Raw genomic sequence first — 8,100 nt, forward strand, 5'->3', positions numbered from 1 at the left:
AAGGATTTTAAAGTTTAGTCTGGGGTGGGGGTGGAGTTATGTGTATGTGTGTGTACATGTGTTTTTGTACATTTGTATATACATGTCTATGAATGTGTATGTACGTGTGTGTGTGCCATGCATGCATGCATGCATGCATGTGTTTGTGTGCATGCATGGATGTATACATGTGTATTATGCATGTATATGTCTGTGTGTATAGGTCTAATATTTGTGTGATTTATTTTGTGTATGTGTGTGTTATGTGTGTGACATGTGTATGCATATGTCTGTGTTTATGGATTTCATATTTGTATGCTGTATTTTGTGTATATGTGTGTTGTATGTATGTGCATGTTGTATGAATGTGTGTGTTGTGTGTATTTATATCTGTTTGTGTGTCTCACATGTGTGTGGTGAGGGGGTTGTGTGTGTGCGTGCATTTGTGTGGCATGATAAAGTGGAACTTGTGCCTCTAAACAAGAGCTCTACCACTGAGTTACCCCTTTGAAAATTTTGTATTATAGCACAAACATTTATTCATATAGAACCAATGTTTAGTTTTCTGTAGATATTTTTTATTCACACAGATGACATAGTCAACCACAGTGGAAATTCACAGACTCTATAAGCTAAAAATAAACGTGGATCATAAGGCAGTGTAGGAGGGCAGAGAATACCCAAAGGCTCACCTACCTACCACCATGCCACGTAACACAAGACATCCAGAGACCCAACAGCCACTTGCCTTGCCCCCAGCAGGACTCACTGCAGTGTCCAAGTATTTGGTGAACAGATGGGAGAGAAGAAGAAGTAGAACAGTTTGAGCATTATGAAGGGAAGGGGGAATGGAGACACAGGGTGGGGAGGAATAGCTGTTACGCATAGCCATAATGAAGTCCTAGCCTATGCTGATGCTGAGGACCTTGTCTAGGCCTCTGGCTATGCAGCAGCAGGGTCCTGTGTCAATGTCTATGACTGGTGTTACCACTAGAGACCATGTGGACATCCCTGGTCTGGGCTGTCACCTGGGACCATGTAGATGTGGCAGTGTAGAGCTGGCACTGCCCCTCACTGGCTGCTGCATTCTGGAGAGCTGACTCCACTTCTCACCAGCTCCAGCACTGTGGAGAGCAGACCCTGCACCTCACCTGGGCAGCACAGTAGCCTTGGTCATAGTGGTGGGGATTGAGGGATGCAGGTAAGCCAGCCCTGAGGGTCGAATCAAGGAAGAGCTCGTACTCCACTTGTCTGTAGTGAACTGGCTTGGGTATGGGGGTAATGCTCTCCACCCCCTCACCACCTGCCAGTCCAGAGAGCTGGTCCCAGGGTCATGAGAGCAAGAGAGCTGTCCCTGCCCCTCACCAGCTGCAGCACTCAGGAGAGCAGGCCCTGCACCTCTACTGAACTGCATAGTAGAGCTGACCCTGATGGAAGGGATATGGGTGAGCCAGCCCTAAGGGTGTGAGAGCCAGAGAGCTGACCTTGTCCCTGACGATTACAGCACTGGGTAAGCCAAGGCAGGAGAGCTCACCCTGATGGTGTGGATGACAAACTCAGCTACCACCCAGACCCAGATCCAGGACCTTGTGTTGACCCACCCCAAAAGTCTACCCCATCAATGAACTACTAGAAAGTATAAAAGGATCAGTCCGACTGACTCAGTGCTGCAGGATCCCCAGGACACAGGACAACAGGATAACTGAGAGGATAACTGGTGATGATCCAGTATTGATGGTGTAGCCAGAGGCCTCAAACTAGACCAGTGACTCACTGCAATGAACATTTGCAAGTAAGAATGTGTGGACAAAAGTGTATACTGTGGGACACACTGTGAACACTAAAGCTTCTCTGACGAGGTATTTTCTATGATTTGTTTTGTTTTTTCTTCTGTAGGGGAGGGTACAAGGGCAGAGGGCAGATATGAAGGTATGGGAAGATGAGTGGGGTTGGGGTTCATGATGTGAAACTCACAGAAAAAAAAATCAATAAAAAGTTAAAAATAAACAAATAAACATAGCTGTAAGCCCGAGCAGATGGGTTTGATCTCAACACCCATGCAGAACGTCGGGTGTGGACTGACTAAACCAGCATATCCCTAACTACATTTTACATGTTTATCCTTACCCCCACGATAAGTATAATTCACATCTCTCAAGCAGTTTTCTCAAGAAAACTTCTCTTTGCAACAGATAGATACCATTACAGAAAACTACGACTAACCAAAATGCAGAGTTGTGAAGCCCAGACACAATCATTACTTCTACAACACAGCTCCTGCATCCGGGGCCTGGGTATCGCTATGCAAGAGGAGGTGGAAAGACTACGAAGTTTGGAGGTAAGGGAAGTTTGTTGTGAGTCTCCTATAAACATCAGAAGTTACACCCATGAAGTCTTACCAACATGCCTGCCTAAGCATGACCTAAATCAGTCTGACCCAATAGACATGCTGATGTAGAAGGGGGAAGCTCAAGAGGCCTCAGATACTGCACGGAGAGCTGCAGGCAACCAGGGAACTCTGAGAACAAGAGAAATACTTCCTCTGGGACAAGCATACTAATTGGTTAATCAATACCAAATGGCCAGCCCTGAAAACATACAAGTTATACAGACTAGCAGGCTCTATTTATATACTTTGGAATATATGCTTATATGTAACAACAACAATTAAAGAAAAAGGCCATGAATTTGAAGAAAGAGTGGGAGTGTACATGGAAGGGTTAAGAAGGAGGAAAGGGAAGACAGAAATGGTGCAGTTGTACTATAATATTTTTTAAAACAAATTATGCATGGAGGTGTGAGTTTGTAATTCCAGTGTTGAGGAGGCAGAGACAGACAGATTCCCTGCGTTTGCTGGCCAACCAGTCTAGTCTAATTAGATAACCCTAGGTCCAAAACAGAAGCCACATCTCAAAACAAAAAAATTAGCTGTCTCCTGAGGAATATCTGAGGTGAATCTCCTTTGTACACGAACCCACATACACAAGAACACATACCATATTTACATGTACACATACACACACACACACACACCAATATATTTTTTCTACCTAGGAATAATTTGAATTTCTGGTATTTAAGTTTCAGTCACAAAAAATCCATTTCCAAAGGCCTCAAGGTTAGCCCCCAATCCAGCATGAAGTCTAAGTTCATTAAATCTTAAGATCATATGCTAATTTTATGACATATCAAATAAACTAAAAAAGTTAAAACAATAAAGAAAATGAAGCTGTGCGTTATGTGATTATTTAAATCTGGATTCTCTACTTAATGGCTGTCTGAGTAAATGTCCTACGCTAGTGAACTTTGGAAGGTCCTAGGTCATGCAGCATATCCTGACCTGTACTAACTGGCACATCAGCAGACGAGGCTGAAGTAGGAGCCAGGTTGACAGTGCAGCTTATAATGAATATCATAGCAAATGACCTAGAATCCACATAAGAAATGCACAGGGTATATGAAATAAAGGCGAAAGCCACTTTATCTATGAGAAATTTCCACTCAAGAAAGTCCAGAGTTTAGTCACCATAAAGAACGCACAAGCCCCAAGTTCATCCCTAAATTCAACAGGGAACCTACAAAAACTGATGGTGCTTCCAACTTTGAGAACTGTACACAAAAACTAGTCCACCTTCATTCTAATTACTTGGTTATCTGGAAGGAAAGCATTTCATTTGTTTATGAAGTTGTCCTTATGGTGATCAATTATAAGAAATGAGGTCACCATCAACCCAGCCAGTTCATTAAACTAATCCCTTATTGATGAGATCCTCGCTTGGAGTCCACACCCACCCATGACCTAATGCCAAGATCTATGTGGCCAATTGTTTCCTATTAGCTTCTGACAGTGAAAGGCCCTAGAGAGAGGAGAGATCGGAAGAGGGGATAGGAGAAGGAAGGAGGAGGGGCAGGGAGAGGAAGAGTGGGGTAGATTTCATTCCGATTTGATTGCCATCAATATCAAATCACTTCTGCTTCTTTTGGTTTACAATTTAGTTATTTTTATGTGTGTATGAAGGGGTGTGCATGCCACTGCACACATATGGAGGCCAGAGGACTACTTGCAGAAACTCGTTCTCTCTACCATATAGGTCCTGGAAATTGAACTCAGGTTGTCAGTTTCAACAGTAGGCACCTTTACCTGCTGAGCCATCTCTCAGGCCTGTGATTTCTGTTTCTGACATGGTGGCACCAGCTGCTTGACCAGTCTCCCTGAGAGATAAGTGCAGATCCACACAGCAGTCTCATTTTCATCTTTGAAACTTCTAGGCTCTCACATCAACTTTCCCTTTTACTTCCCAGACCTGGGCTGCTCAGCAGATGCTCACAAAATTATCTGCTAAAAGCACAGTGTTGTGAACAGTTGTATGGTAGAGCACTTACAAGGCCTTACCTTACATTTGGAGCACTGTTGATAGAATGGAAAAGAGAGGCAGGGGAGAGGGAGGGAAGGAGGAAGGAAGGGAGGAAAGGAAGGAGGGAGGGAAGGAGGGAGAGATGCCTCAGCAGCTAAGAGCACTTGCTGTTCTTGAGAGGACCTGGGTTGGATTATAACTTATAACCATCCTTAAATCCAGTTTCAGGAAATCCAGTGCCATCTTCTGACCTCTATGAGTCAGACATGCACAGTAGTGCACATAGACACATGCAAGCAAAGCATTCATACACATACAGAAAGTTTGAGGCTGGGTGTGGTGGTACATAATCCTCTAGTCCCAGCACTCAGGATGCAGAAGTACGCTGCTCTCCATGAGTTTGAGGCCAGCCTGGTCTACATAGCAAGGTCCAGGCCTGCCAAGGCCCACTGAAAAAACAACAACAACAACAACAAAAAAAAAAAAAAACAAAAAACAACAACAACAAAAAACCGACGACACAACAAAATTTAATCTTGCACGTGCACCGAACCTTGACACTATTACTGATGCCATATTGTGCTGCAGACAGGAGCCTGGCATGGCTGTCCTCTGAGAGGCTCTAATAGCAGCTGGCTGAGACAGATGCAAATACTTACAGCCAACCATTGGACTGAGGTCAGGGACCCATATGGAAGAGTTAGGGGAAAGACTGAAGGAGCGGAGAGGAATGGCAAATCCATAGGAAGAACAACAGTGCCAACTAACCTGGACTCCTCAGAGTGACCCGAGACTAAACCAAAAAACAAGAAGTATACATGGGCTGGTCCATGGCCCTGGGCGCGTATGTAGCAGACATCTACTTTGTCTGGCCTCAGTGAGAGAGGCGTGATTAATCCTGTGGAAACTTGATGCCCCAGGGAAAAGGGATGCTGGTGGGGGTTAGGTAGGGGTGGGGTTGGCTGGTGGGAGGTCACCCTCACAGAGGTGGGGTGAGGGGAAGGGTTGAAGATCTTGGGGATGGGGGGCCAGGAAGGGAGGCAACTTTTGAAATGTAAATAAATAAAATAGTTTAATAATAATAAAGAAAAATTTAAAACATATATAAAACAATTCTAAACAGAAAAAAAATATTAGGGGAAAAATTCAAGCAATCCTAGCACTTTTTTCTTTTTTATTGGATATTTTATTTATTTACATTGCAGATGTTACCCCCTTTTCCAATTTCTCCCACCTATCCAGAAACCCCCATTCCATCCCCCTCCTCCTCCTGTTTCTATGAGGTTGTGCCCCGAACCACCCATCCACCCACTCCCACCTCTCCACCCTCGAATTCCCCCACATCCAGCCTTCAGAGGACCAAGGACCTCCTCTCTCACCTATGCCCAACAATGCCATCCTCCCCTACATATACAGCTGGAGCCATGAGTCTCTCCCTATGTGCTCCCAGGTTGGTGGTTTAGACCCTGGGAGCTCTGGTTGGTTGGTATTGTTGCTCTCCCCATGGGGCTATAAACCCTTTCAGCTCCTTCAGTCTTCTCTCTAACTCCTCCATTGGAAACACCATGATCAGTTCAATGTTTAGCTGTGATCATGTGCCTATGTTTATTTGAGGCTCTGGCAGACCTCTAAGGAGACAGCTATATCAGGCTCCTGTCAGCATGCACTTCCTGGCATCCACATCAGCGTCTACCTTTAGTGACTGCACATGGGATGGATACCCAGGTGGAGCAGTCTCCAGACGGCCCCTCCTTCAGTTTCTGTCCCACACTTTGTCTGCCTATTTGCTCCCATGAGTATTTTGTTACTCCTTCTAAGAAGGATCGAAGCACCCACACTTTAGTCTTCCTTCTTCATGAGCTTCATGTGGTCTGTGAGTTGTATCTCAGTTATTGCGAGCTTTGGGGCTAATATCCACTTGCCCTGTCCAGCAGAGCAATAAACAAGGGTCCAGGGAGATCACCTGAAAGAGAGAATGATGGAACAGGTGAACGCAAAGAAAGATGGCTTGTCTATAGGCTGATCAAACCGTAATTTTTACTTTTTCACACAGGGGTTATAAACACAAAAAGGCAGGATGTGGGGAAGGGGATGACGCAGGAGCATAGCTGTTCAGGGGGAGTACAGATATCTTTCAGAACAGGGTATCGGCTGGGTGAAGGTTCGGGGGGACAGGTCACTATGACTCTGCCTATGATTCACTTGTTCTTATCTAAGTTTGTACTATCCACCAAGACTACCCAAGGTCTATGACTATCCACAAGACCTATGACTACTGGTTCTCATCCAGGCTGGTAAATTTCCACCAAAGCTGCCTGTTTACAATAGCTTATAGCTATCTGTTTCAGTGTTTTCCCACAGAGACCAAGGCTTTGTGTTAGCAGGCTGACTTAGGCCTATTGCTAATTTTGGGACTTCAGTGTATAAGCAAGGCTGCCCCTGACATCCACTTATCAGTGAGTGCACACCATGTGTATTTGCTTCTTTTTATTCTAGAGCTTTCAGGTGTGCTGCCAAGTTGCTAGCGTATGCTCTCTCTGGATTATGAGCTTTTTGCACTTTGCATTTTCTTTGACAGTTGTGTCAATGTTTTCCATGGTATCTTCTGTACATGAGATTCTCTCTTCTATCTCTTGTATTCTGTTGGTGATGCTTGTGTCTATGACTTCTGATCTCTTTCCTAGGCTTTCTATCTCCAGGGTTGTCTCCCTTTGAGATTTCTTTATTGTTTCTACTTCCATTTTTAGATCCTGGATGGTTTTGTTTAATTCCTTCACCTGTTTGGTTGTGTTTTCTTCCAATTCTTTAAAGAATTTTTGTGTTTCCTCTTTAAGGGCTTCTACCTGTTTACCTGTGTTCTCCTGTATTTCTTTAAGGGAGTTATTTATGTCCTTCTTAAAGTCCTCTATCATCATCATGAGAAGTAATTTTAAATCAGAATCTTGCTTATCTGGTGTGATGGGGTATCCAGGACTTGCTCTGGTGGGAGAACTGGGTTGGGTTCTGATGGTGCCAACCTTCATTTCTGTTGCTTATGTTCTTGTGCTTACCTTTCGACATCTGATTAACTCTAGTGCTACCTGTACTCACTGTCTTTGACTGGAGCCTGTCTCTCCTGTTATCTTGGTTGTGTCAGAACTTCTCAGATCCAGCTGTCTTTGTTATCCTGTGATCCTGAGATTCTGGGTGTAAGAGCTCCTAGGAGTCAGGCTGCCTCTGAGATCCTGAAATCCTATGATCCTGGGCATGTTGGAGCTCCTGGGAGTCTAGCTTCCTCTGGGTGTTGTAGAATTGGATGCAGAGCCAGTGCCCAACGTCTGCTCAGGGCACCAGCTCAGACCAGAAGGAACCCGTGCCAATGAGTCAGGATATGATGTCTTCACAGGAGCAGACCAGCTAGGAGTCTGCCCAGCAGAGAGGACCAGGCAGAGGGGGCAAAAGGAGAGTGATATAGCTTTTTTTTTTTTAACATTTATTTATTGGGTGGGTGGGTGGGTGTGGACATGCATGCCATAGCCTGTGTGTGGAGGTCAGAGGACAGCTTGTGGGAACCAATTCTCTCTTTTGGTAATATGAGTCCAAGAGAATGATCTCAGGTCATCCAGCTTAGGGACACGTAGGGACATGTGCCTTCAGTTCCTGAGCCATCTCCCTAGCCAGCATTGCCTTCTTGCCTTTCTAATCCTCTGTTGGTCGCCTAATAGATGCCTATGCTCAGGTCTCTCTTTTAAGATACCTTGAGTTCTTCTCCAACCTGAATGACCCT

This window comes from Arvicanthis niloticus, chromosome 22, assembly GCF_011762505.2.
Source record: "Arvicanthis niloticus isolate mArvNil1 chromosome 22, mArvNil1.pat.X, whole genome shotgun sequence".
In the NCBI taxonomy this organism is placed as follows: Eukaryota; Metazoa; Chordata; class Mammalia; order Rodentia; family Muridae; genus Arvicanthis; species Arvicanthis niloticus.